General features: G+C 38.5%; 1 pseudogene; it reads right to left on the bottom strand.

Moving 5' to 3' along the window:
* Positions 1-10,959: 10,959 nt before the first annotated feature.
* On the bottom strand, positions 10,960-11,723 carry LOC111545144 (annotated as a pseudogene).
* Positions 11,724-12,070: the final 347 nt, after the last annotated feature.

A 12,070-nucleotide genomic window follows, 5' to 3' on the forward strand; every position in this document is an offset into this window, starting at 1 on the left:
CCAGAGGGTGGAAAGGTGGTGCGGATAAGAGGGGGATGAAGAGAGATTGTTTAATGAGCACAACATACAGTTAGATAGAAGAAATAAGTTCTAAAAATTGATGGCAGACTAGAGTGACTACAGTTGGTAACAATATATTGTATATTTCAAAGCAGGTAAAAGAGAAGACTTAAAATGTAACCAACATACTTAAATAATAAATATTCAGAGTGAGAGATACTCCAAATACCCTAACTTGATCATCACACATTCTATGCTTGTAACAAATACTCACACATAACCCATAAATATGTAAAGTATTATGAATTAAAACAACAAAAAAGTCTTCCAAAGCAGTCAAACAAATTACAGGTCAAGTTTGAATCAGAAGCAGAAAATTCAGGGTAGATGGCATCAATTGGCCATAGCTTGATAAACTGCGGCTTCTATAGAAAACCTGATTATGATAAGGCCTACAAAGCTGTAATCTGCAAAATTTATTCTCTGCCTCTCACAGCTCCAGTCTCTGAAAGACCTGATACACACATTTAAAATTTGATATATTAAGTTTAAGAATGTTGGCAAAATTTAAATATGTTTAACTATGATACTGATGATTCTATGTGAATATTTCAGGTAGTGCTTAACCAATATTTTAAGCTGATTTTTAGGGAGAAACATTGTGCAGCAATATGATCTTCCAATTCTAGGTTTCCTAAGGATGAAGCACTGGCAGAATTCTGACATTTAAGTTTCTAAAAATTATTTTCAACTAATGGCTTCTTGGATTATGGATATAAAGTTTAGCAGCTGCCAAATTGGTTCTAGACATCTGCTGACTTTCTGTGCTCATTAGTGGAATAAACAACTCTCTTATAGATAATGGTATAGAATATATAACCAGAAAGATTTTTCAGCAAGTTTCTTAATGCTTGAGAAATATATGTCTTCATTATTTAAGGCAAATATTTTAGAATTTGATTTTTAATAACAACTAAAATTAATATAATTACCTTTATGTTTGGCCCTAATTTCTGAAAGGTGGGATATAAATAATATATTAATTCTTATACATAGAAAAGTTATTATTATAGAGAATTCGTTTTATAGATAGAGCTTGTGAAAGCATTAATGGAATTTTAGAAGCTTGGGTGATTTTTTTACTCTAGGTTTACCATTGTTCTGAGTTCCAGGAAAGGTGCTTGACTTTTGATAAGTTTAGTAAAAAATAAACCCTTCAGAATCATAAAATACAATAGTTTCTCTTGATTCCTTAGGTTGTGTGATCTAACAGTGATTTCTTATTAATATTGCTGGGTAGGGCAAGCTTAATTTATAAAGATAATGATTGAGATTAGTTGTTCTTCTAATAGAGATAAAAAAAAATGGAGCCTTTATATTACACTTGAAAAATTGTGTACCACCAGATTGGATGCCACAGAGATGAAGAAACTGATGATGATTCATAAATGGTGACATTAGAAGCAGGTGAGGTGAGAATTAACAACAGACTGCATTAGGAGGCACTGGGATGCATGAGGGAGAAGGTGTTAAGATAAACCTCACTGAGAGGAAAGCAACTACTGTCAATGTTAGTTCTTTAATTTTCATAGAGTAAAGTAAACATTCATCATTGGGTAATCAAGTAAAAGTTAACAGAATAGTCCTGCACATTGTGAAGTCTTGAAGGTTAAATTGTCAATAAATTTCAAAATGCTTCGTACTAAAGTTAAAATCTATCAAGTCACTCACTATTTCTTTTTTCAAAATTTGTCCAGGTTGATACCAGTGCTATGCTGTTCATCCTCACAAAGCTATACAATATAGTCTTAACTATTGTGCTCAGCTATATCAAGTATTCCTTTGTTAGGAGGTAGAAATGTAAAATAAGCAGAGTGATTTCCAAGAGGTTCTAGAATTCTTGTCAGGGCGTGGTTATTATTAAAGGTGACAATGATATTTGCTATTCAAAGTCAGTAAATATGTATCTTTCATTCCACAAACTTAGGTGCAGGAAATATAATATTTTTTAAAACTCAATTTTGATTTCAGGTTTCTATTTTGCCAGAAATATTACCTTCTTTTTAATTTCAGCCATGCCCCCACTCTTCTCCAGGGTTATGGCTCTGCTTGTAATAAGATTTTGTTATTGTTGGTGGTGGTGGAGGTGATGTTAGGGATATTTAATCTCAGTGTTGTGATCAGCTCCCTGATCTGGTCTCAATGCTGTCTGTTAACACTAGCTTCAGCAGAGACATATTTCATCTTGAGTTCAATTGTCTATTCATTCTCGTTACAACCAATCCATCCTTTATTCCTTATAAAGGTATGATGACTCTCTAAGCTTTGTCCCTATTACTCCTGGTTGCATGGAACTCACTCGTCTACTCCAAGTCCGCTCTGGGACATGAAAAACTTTATGAATGTCTAAGAAAATGTATCTGTTGCATCTGTTGGGTCCTTTCAATTTGGCTAGGTCTCCAGTCAGACTACAGGTGAGATAGCTTCATAGTTTTGTGTAGCTTTTGCGTTATTCAAAAATGCCCAGTCAAGAGAGTGGATGGATGCTGAAATTCATCCTGAGCAGTCTACTTGGCAAGCCTTTATGGCGCACGGGAAGATGTCCCTTTTACTTTTTAGAAAGGCATTGTGTTTACCCTAAGATAGCTGTCTTCATATTCCTAGAGAAAGCAGTTTTCTCATTCACATGAAGTTGACATGTGGTAGCAGTGGCCCTGCATTCAGATTTCCTTTGCCCTTGCAACTCAAACCATCTGGGAGACTCGATACTTCCCATCCTTTAACCCTATTACTAAGCCTCGGGGGCTATACACAAAACTGGGCTCTTTTCAGGATACTATTTGCTTTAGAAGCTTATCGTTTTCCCCGTGTTATTTTTGCCACATTCTAAGAGACTATTTTTCTAGAAAAGTAAGAAAAATAATAGATAAAACGTTTTATACTCTTACTATTTATTATATATGGGTATAAATCTCTAGGATCTGAGGACATTTTTTCCATGAGGTTTGAAACACAAAACCAAAACCAGGCTCATTTTTATTTTTATGTCATATTAATTTCCAAAGCAGTAAGCAGACATAGAGGAGTTTGAATGTATGAGGGGTGGAGTTGATATACAAATAGTCAACAAAGAATGAAACAAAGGAATCAACAGTTTATAAAAGTATTCCAACATATTTTCTCACTATAAAAGTAAATATACTGTTACCTGGATGTTTTGGAGACTCAACAGGCTCTCCCTGGGTTGCTTTTTCTGTGTAAATGTTTCATGTATATGTATGTGTATAGGAAATATATATTAAATATACATAGGAAATATATATATGAAATATATATAGGAAATATATATATAGTCTCATAAATAAATATGCATATAAATGCATTATTTATTTTCTTATTAGAGACAAGGTCTCACTCTGTGTCCCAAACTGGAGGGCTGAACTGCAATGATGTGATCACAGCTCTCCGCAGCCTTGACTTTTCAAGTTCAGGTGTTCCTCCCACGTCAATCTCCCTAGTAGCAGAACTACAGGCATAAATGACAACGCATGGTTACTTTTTGCATTTCTTGTAGAGACGGGGGTTTTATTTATCATGTTGCCTGGGCTGTTCTTGAATTCCTGGGCTCAAGCAGCCGCCTGCCTTGGTCTCCCTAAGTGCTGAGATTACAGGCCTGAGCCACCATGTCTGGCCTCTCCTGTATTTTATTTCAAAATTCAGAATGTATATTTTATGGCCTGTATTTTTTCTCTTAATATAACGTGGGCACACGTTTAGGTCAGGAAATACTGGGAAATAGCATTTTTAATGATTTCACATTATTCTAAGACACAGATATAAACTCATTTAATTAACCCTTTGCCTTTTGAAGAACATTTGTATAAGTTCTTAATTTTTATTTACCAATAATCTTATGGCAAACATTGATATAAATTAGATCTTAGCAAACTTAACCTTTCATAAGAAAAGAACTTGGGTTATACACTTCCTAAGACCTTCCTTACTGAGAATGTATGTATGTTGTTGAAAAAGAAGACCAACAGGCATATAAAAATGTTCATCATTAATCATCAAGGAAATGCAAATGAAAAACACATTAAGATATCATCTCATTACAGTTAAAATGGCTATTATCAAAAAGATTGAAAATAACAAATGTTGGCAAAGATGCAGAGAAAGGGGAATGCTTGTATCCCAAATCGATTGGTGGGAATGCAAAATAGTAAAGCCATTATGGAAAAAAATATGGAGGGTCCTCAGAAAACTAAAAATAGAACTACCATATGATCCAGCAATCCCACTCCTGAGCATATATGCAAAAGAAAAGAAATTAGTATTAGTATATCTACATGTTTATTGCAGCACTATTCACTATAGTCAATTTATAAAATCAACCTAAGTATCCATTAATGAATGAGTGATTTTAAAATGTGGTATAGATACATAATAAAATACAATTCCTTCATAAAAGAATGAAATTTTGTCATTTCCAGCAATGTGGAAGGAACAGGAAGTCATTATGTTAAATGAAATAAGACAGGTACAGAAAGACAAATGTCACATATTCTCACTAATGTGTGGAAGCTAGAAATGTGGAACTTATGGCGGTAGAAAGTAGAGTTACCAGGGGCTGGGAAGGAAAGGGAGGAGAGGGGATGAAAAGAAGTCAGTAAATGGGTACAAAAATACAGTTAAAATGAGTAAGTTCTAGTATTCCAATGGTACAGTAGGAAAATTATAGTTAACAGTAGTTTATTGTATATTTCAAAATAGCTAGAAGAATTTTAATGTTCCCAACACTAATAATAGATCAATGTTTGAATCAACAGATATCCCAATTACACTGGTTAGATCATTATACACTGTATACATACATCAAAATGTCACATGTACCCCCAAAATATGTACAGGTATTTTATACAAATAAACAAAATTTAAGAAAATGTTTTAAAATTGATTGTGGTAATGGTTATAGAGCTCTGAGTATATATGGAAAACTACTGAATTGCATAATAGAAGTGGATACATTGTATGACGTGTTTTATTTCAGTAAAACTGTAATATAAAAATAAAAAATGTATATACATAAAAAATTATATGATGACGAAACAAAAAAATGAGTTTGCATTGCATGAGAAGAATTTATTTAACATTGGTTACATTTATGTCATGAAAATACAATTTTTTAAAAGTTTGCACTTTTAAAATTGTACTATATACAGCCAGTCACGGTGTCTCACACCTGTAATCCCAGCACTTTGGGAGGCGGATTACATTTTGGGAGCACTTTCAGTGGGCGGATCACCTGAGGTCAGGAGTTTGAGACTAGCCTGGTCAACATGGCGGAAGCCCATCTCTACTGCAAATGCAAAAATAAGCTGGGTGCAGTGGCACATGCCTGTAATCCTAGCTGCTTGGGAGGCTGAGGCAGGAGAATTGCTTGAGCCCAGGAGATGGAGGTTGCAGTGAGCCGAGATTGCACCACTGTACTCCAGCCTAGGTGACAGAGTGAGACTCCATCTCTCTCTCTCTCTCTCTCTCTCTCTCTCTCTCTCTCTCTCTCTCCCTCTCTCTCTCTCTCTCTCTATATATATATATACACACACACACACACACATATATACACACACAAATATAGAAGTCTTAAATGTGACTGAAATAGGATGTAAATTTTGTCATACTTGAAAAAGTAAAATAACTTTACAGATAAAAGAGAATGTAAGGTTGAAAAGGCAGAGATAAAATGTGAAAGAAAATGTCAAGGATCAAGATATATTTTCTAGTTGATAGAATTACAAATAGTAATCTTATATTATTTAAGTATATCATAGAGAATTATGCATCAAAGGAAATAAAATATTAATATAATTAAGTTTAAAATATGAAAAATGAAACATGGGTGGGAGAAGAGGGTAAGAAATGCATAGTTTAAATGAAAGAAGATATATCACCAAAAATCAGAAGTTCATGATAAAAAATAGCATTATAAGCATATGTTTCAGAGATGTGGAAATAAACAATAGAAGAACCAAGAAGAGAAACAGTTTAAAATGTCTGATAAAAGACAAGGGACAGGAAAGAGTGAAACATACTGCTTTTTTATTTTAAGCTCCTAATATAGTATTTTAAATTCTGTAAGCAAGGGACATTTATTGCAAATGAAAAAAAAAAAAATCACAAAGAAAATTCCTCCAGCTCATCACTGTCTTTAAAATCGTACTAAAGAACTAGCATTATTGAGTTCTAAAGGTGAAATTATATATATCATCAAGAATTTTGAGTTCAACTATATTATGTCTTTGTGGAAAACGCTATCTTCTTCTTTTGAGAAATACCTATTCAAGGCTTTTGCTCATTTGTGAATTTTTTTTTCTTTTTTTGCTACTGAGTTGTTTGACTTTCTTACATTTTCTGGTTATTGATTCTTTGTTGGATGAATACTTTGAAATATTTTCGCTCATTCTGCAGGTCATTTCCTCACTTTGTTGATCATTTCTTTTGCTTTACAGAAGCATTTTAGCTTGATGTAATCCAGTTTTTCTAGTTTTGCTTTTATTGTCTGTGCTTTTGAGGTATCATTCAAAATATATTTGCCCAGACCAATGTCGTCAAGCATTTCCTCAGTGTTTTCTTCTAGGACTTTCATGGTTTCAGGTCTTATATTTAAATCATTAATCAATTTTGATTTGATTTGATTATATGGTGGGAGATAGAGGTATCTCCTATCTCCCACCATATAAAATGGATAAGGATATCGATTCTGCATATAGACATCCAGGTTTTCGTTATGGAAGAGACAGTCCTTTTCCCAATGTACGTTATTTGCACCTTTGTCGAAATGAGTTGGGTTGCCTATAAATGCGTGGATTTATGTCTGGCATTGGTATATCTGTTTTTTTGTTTTGTTTTGTTTTTACCAGTATCATGTTGTCTTGGTTACTACAGCTTTGTCACAAAATACTTTTATCTTGACTTCTTTTTCAGATGATTCACTGTTCATGTGTAGAAATACTACTGATAATTATATGTTAAATTTGTATTTTACAATGTACTGAATTCATTTATCAGTTCTAACAGTTTTTTTGTTAGTCTAGGTTTTTCTTAGAAAAAGATCATGATATCTGTAATTGAGGCTAATCTGACTTCTTCCTTTCTAATTTGGATGCCTTTTATTTCTTTCTCTTACTTAATTGCTCTGTCCAGGACTTTCAGTGTTACGCTGGATAAAAGTGGTGAAAGTGGGGCATCCTTGTCTTATTTCAGATATTAGAGGAAAAGCTTTCAAATTTTCCCTGTTCAGTACAGTGCTTGCTATGGGTTTGTCTTATATGGTCTTTATGATGTTGAGGTATGTTTCTTCTATGCCCAGTTTGCTGAGGCTTTTTCTCATAAGACAATGTTGACTTTTATCAAATGCTTTTTCAACGTCTCTCAAAAGAATGTTGTTTTATTTTGTTTTGTTTTGTTTTGTTTTGTTTCTGAGACAGATTCTTGCCCACGCCAGAGTGCAGTGGCATGATCTTAGCTCATGGCAACTTTCGCCTCCTGGGTTCAAGCAACTCTCTTGCCTCAGCCTCCCGAGTAGCTAGGATTACAGGTGTGTGCTACCACGCCCAGCTAATTTTTGTATTTTCAGTAGAGGCAGGGTTTCACCATGTTGGGCAGGCTGGTCTCGAACTCCTGAACTCATAATCTGCCCACCTCGGCCTCCCAAAGTGCTAGGATTACAGGCATAAGCCACCGCATCCAGCCGATCATATGGTTTTTGTTCTTGGTTCTTGTATTAGTCCGTTTTCATGCTGCTAATAAAGATACACCTGAGTCTGGGCAATTTACAGAAGAAAGAGATTTAACGGACTTACAGTTCGATGTGGCTGGGGAGGCTTTGCAATCACGGTGGAAGGTGAAAAGTGTGTCTCACATGATGACAGACAAGAGAAGAGATATTTTGCAGGGAAATCCCTGTTTTTAAAACCATCAGATTTCATAAGACTTATTCACTGTCACTAGAACAGCACAGGAAAGACCCACCCCCATGATTCAATCACCTCTCACCAGGTTCTTCCCAGGACACATGGGAATTGTGGGAGTTAAAATTAAACATGAGATTTGGATGGTGACACAGCCAAACCAATCTTTTTGCCCATGGCCACTTCCAAATGTCATGTCCTCAAATTTCAAAACCAATCATGCCTTCCCAACAGTACCCCAAGGTCTTAACTCATTTCAGCCTTAAGTCAAAAGTCCACAATCCAAAGTCTCATCTCAGACAAAGCAAGTCCCTTCCACCTATGAGCCTGTAAAATCAAAAACAAATTAGTTACTTCCAAGATGCAATGTGGCTACAGGCATTGGGTAAATACCATCCATTCTAAATGAGAGAAATCAGCCAAAACAAACGGGCTACAAGCCCCATGCAAGTCTGAAATCCAGTGGGGCAGTCTAATCTTAAAGCTTCAAAATGATCTCCATTGACTCCATGTCTCACATTTAAGTCACGTTGATGCAAGAGGTGGGTTCCCATGGTCTTGGGCTGCTCTGCCCTGTGGCTTTGCAGCTGGCTGCTTTCAAGGGCTGTCACTGAGTGTCTTCGACTTTTCCAGGCACGCGGTGCAAGCTGTCAGTGGATGGGCAATTCTGGGGTTTGGAGGACAGTGGCTCTCTTCTCACAGTTCCACTAGGTGGCGCCACAGTAGGGACTCTGTGTAGAGGCTCCAATCCCACATTTCCCTTCTGCACTGCCCTAGCAGAGGTTCTCCACCAGAGCCCTCCAACCTGCAGTAAACTTCTGACTGGACATCCAGGTGTTTCCATACATCCTCTGAAATGTAGGTGGAGGTTCCCAAACCTCAATTCTTGATGTCTGTGTACAAGCAGGCTCAACACCATGTGGAAGCTGCCACGGCTTTGAAGTCACAGCCCAAACTCTATGTTGACCCCTTTCAGCCATGGCTGGAGCAGCTGGGACACAGGGCACCAAATTCCTAGGCTGCACAGAGCATGGAGACCTGGGCCCAGCCACTTTTTTCCCCTAGGCCTCCAGGCCTGCAATGGGAGGGGCTGCCATGAAGACCTCTGACATGCCCTGGAGACATTTTTCCCCACTGTTTCAGGGATTAACATTCAACTCCTCATTAGGTATGCAAATTTATGTAGCTGGCTTGAATTTCTCCTCAGAAAATGGGATTTTCTTTTCTGTCACATTCCTGTTATGCTCTGCTTCCCTTATAAAACTGAATGCCTTTAACTGCACCCATATCCCCTCTTGCATACTGCTGCTTAGAAATTTCTGCCAGATACCTTCAATCATCTCTCCCAAGTTCAAAGTTCCACAAATGTCTAGGGCAGGGGCAAAATGCTGCCAGTCTCTTTGCTAAAACATAACAAGAGTCACCTTTGCTCCAGTTCCCAACAAATTTCTCATTTCCATATGACACCACCTCAGACTGGACTTTATTGTCCATATTGCTATCAGCATTTCGGGGACAGTCATTCAGTAAGCCTCTAGGAAGTTCCAAACTTTCTGACATTTTCCTTTCTTCTTCTGAGGTCTCCAAACTGTTGCAACCTCTGCCTGTTACCCAGTTCCAAAGTCACTTCTACATTTTTGGGTATTTACAGCAGCATCCCTTTCAGCAGGTACCAATTTACTGTGCTAGTCCATTTTCATGCTGCTGATAAAGATACACCTGCAACTTGGCAATTTACAGAATAAAGACATTTAATGGACTTACAGTTCCACATGGCTGGGGAGGCCTCAAAATCATGGTGGAATGTGAAAGGCACGTCTTACATGGTGGTAGACAAAAGAAGAGAGCTTGTGCAGGGAAACTCCTGTTTTAAAAACCATCAGATCTCATGAGACTTACTATCATGAGAACAGTACAGGGAAGACTTACCCCCAAGATTCAATCACCTCTCACCAGGTTCCTCCCAAGACCCATGGGAATTGTGGGAGTTAGAATTCAAGATGAGATTTTGGTAGTGATATGGTTTGGCTGTGTCCCCACCCAAATCTCACATTAAATTTCCACATGTTGTGGGAGGGACCCAGTGGGAGGTAATTGAATCATGGGGCAAGTCTTTCCCATGCTGTTCTCATGATGGTGGGTGAGTCTCACGAGATCTGATGATTTTAAAAAGCGGAGTTCCAGAAACAAAACAAAAAAGCACTATTAAACAAAAATTTAACAAAAAAATCCCAAAACTAAACAAGATTACTCTCTCCCTCACCCCTTCCCCCACTTGGTGGACCCCAGTTTATGGTTGAATTTATTTTGTGGTTACCTCAGAATACAACTAAAAGTTTAAATTACAAATCACAGTCCTCCACAGGTGATCTGAACACATCCGTTCTTTTCAGCAGTGTGTTCCAGGAAGTCTAATATAGCCACAGCCTACTACAGAGTATTCTTTAAGGGCAGGGTACAGGACAGGTTAATTAAGGTCACTTAAATCTTCATCTTTTACAGCAGATCAGAACCTAGATGGCTGACTTTTTATGCAGGATTTCTGATAAGAATCCAGAAGAGCTGGTTTCAAGGTTCACATCGACACTTAATAATTGTAACCTTCTTAACAAGAAGTTGTGATCCACATGAAGTCCACAATGAGTGCAGCAAATCTGAGGTGGTCAACCCTTACGAACGCTAGTATCTGCACATAAAATGATTTTGAAATGACCATTGGCTGCAGGTTTGTTTTTGTATTTGCAGAGTAAATATGAAGGAACACTGTTGAAACTAGTTCACATATTTATATAACAAGGAAAATTCTCCTAAATCCAATATGCACAAAGCAGCCATGACACTTTAACTTCCACAGTGAAATAGGGCCAGTCATGAAATCGACTGATCTGCATCTGTGTATGAAGATCCAGCAGAGATCAGATGATGAATGGTTGTTCGTGGTGGTTAGGTGTATTCTAGTTATCTCAGAAGGGTTAGCAAAGGCCATTCCTTAATTGTATTGTGAGTGGCTCCTTTTCTGATTTTCAGGCACAGCATAGTGGCCCTCTAGCTGAAGTTTAAGGGCCTGGTTTTTTGAAACCTCATCCCTACCTCTATTTTTGTGTCTTATTACTTCAAATCTCTTCTCCATTTCTTTATCCTTCCGGCTTTCTATATGCTTGGCTGTTGACTGCAGGGATGGGAACTGTGTATCACTGTAGATTTCTGGTGGTCCTTGTGGTGTTTTCCTTGTTGTGGTTAACCTGGCCCCAGGGGCCTACACACACCAGTAGTCATTGCCAATTCTGGGGTTTCTGTAACAATTACTGGAGCAGGAGGTGCTTGTACTGGAGCTGTTTTATTCCAGGGACCTGAAGATTTTTCTATACCACCACCATCTCCACCTTCTTTCCAGTTTTCAGCTGGATCTTGTCTCTTCATTATCTTCTTCCTTTTCACTTATTTGCATTGCCTGAACCCTGAGGCCCCTGTAATCAACCTCTTTTTGCTCCAATCCTTTCCATTCATCCTCGTCCTTCTTCACAGCCTTGGTGGCGGCCCTTGGGTCCGCAGCCCCCGCGGTCGCTGTGCTGCCTTGGCCCAGCCAGGTTCCCGCTCCCTCCCGGCCGGCCGCTGCGCCCCCCGCGGCTCCACTGCTCCCGCCGCCCTGCTGGCTGCGCCCTCGGAACTCGCAGCCTAGTTGCTCCGCTCCTTCTTCTCCTTGTCCCAGTTGGCAAAGAAGTTGTGCAGGCTCCGCTCCTCTATCGCGGCCATGGCCTCGGCCTCCTGGACGCCGATGGGTGGAGCCGGTGGCGGGCGCGGCCCGCGGGGCTCCTAGTTCGGGGTCGAGGCCGGCTCTGCGCTCACGCTGCTGGCAGCCGCGACGCCTCAGCCCTGCGGGGTCTCCGCGGAGTGCGTGGCGGGGCGGGCGGCTACCCCTGTGTGCTGGCTAGCGATTTTTGTTCTACATTAAGACCTTTTTGCTTTAACCTTAAATAAGTTCTTTGACAGAGCATATTGCCTGGTTAAGTAAGTAACCTGAAGTATGCCTTAGGATTGTGAAATGTCGTGAATTTGCCAATCCTCAGGGTGGAACCAAAAAGCCTTTGATGTAAACGGTA

This window comes from Piliocolobus tephrosceles, chromosome 2 (assembly GCF_002776525.5).
Source record: "Piliocolobus tephrosceles isolate RC106 chromosome 2, ASM277652v3, whole genome shotgun sequence".
Classification (NCBI taxonomy): Eukaryota; Metazoa; Chordata; class Mammalia; order Primates; family Cercopithecidae; genus Piliocolobus; species Piliocolobus tephrosceles.